The sequence below is a fragment of the Etheostoma spectabile genome, chromosome 8 (assembly GCF_008692095.1).
Source record: "Etheostoma spectabile isolate EspeVRDwgs_2016 chromosome 8, UIUC_Espe_1.0, whole genome shotgun sequence".
In the NCBI taxonomy this organism is placed as follows: Eukaryota; Metazoa; Chordata; class Actinopteri; order Perciformes; family Percidae; genus Etheostoma; species Etheostoma spectabile.
Genome location: NC_045740.1, coordinates 33,629,305 through 33,629,859, shown reverse-complemented (window position 1 = coordinate 33,629,859; position 555 = coordinate 33,629,305).

Sequence of the window (555 nt, the reverse complement as noted above, 5' to 3'; positions counted from 1 at the left end):
TGAAATTGAGATAAAGACAATATTTGTTAATAGAGTATGAAGTAAAATTTTATTTCAGCATTTAAAAAAAAACCAAATAAGTCACGGGTCAAGGGTTAAAATACAGAATAGTACTCAATAGAACTCAATTGTTTTGGACATTTAGATGGCTTTTCCAACAGCATTACTAAGGTGCAGACTTCAGGGTTGGGGTTAATCCCTATACCACTAATTTGTTATTAAAATGTATTCATCAATGATATAACGATAGCTAACCAGTGGAATGTTTGGGACCAGTCTGGTGGCACTAGGCTCCACCAAGCAGAGCAGTAAGGGGTTCCTGGTCATTTGACACTGCATCACCCAGCAGCCACCTTGTTAATAAGAAGCGATGTCCCATTGGGCGCTAACTAATTGGCTGCAGCAGACAGGCCCTCAGAGACACTCAGACCTTGTCAAATCATTAGCATGTTGTTAGCTTGTTATTAGCTTAAAGCTTGTTTAGCTCCTCAGCTTGATGAATGATCAAGAGAACAATCAGTGGACCACTCTCTCTGTGTGTGTGTGTGTGTGTGT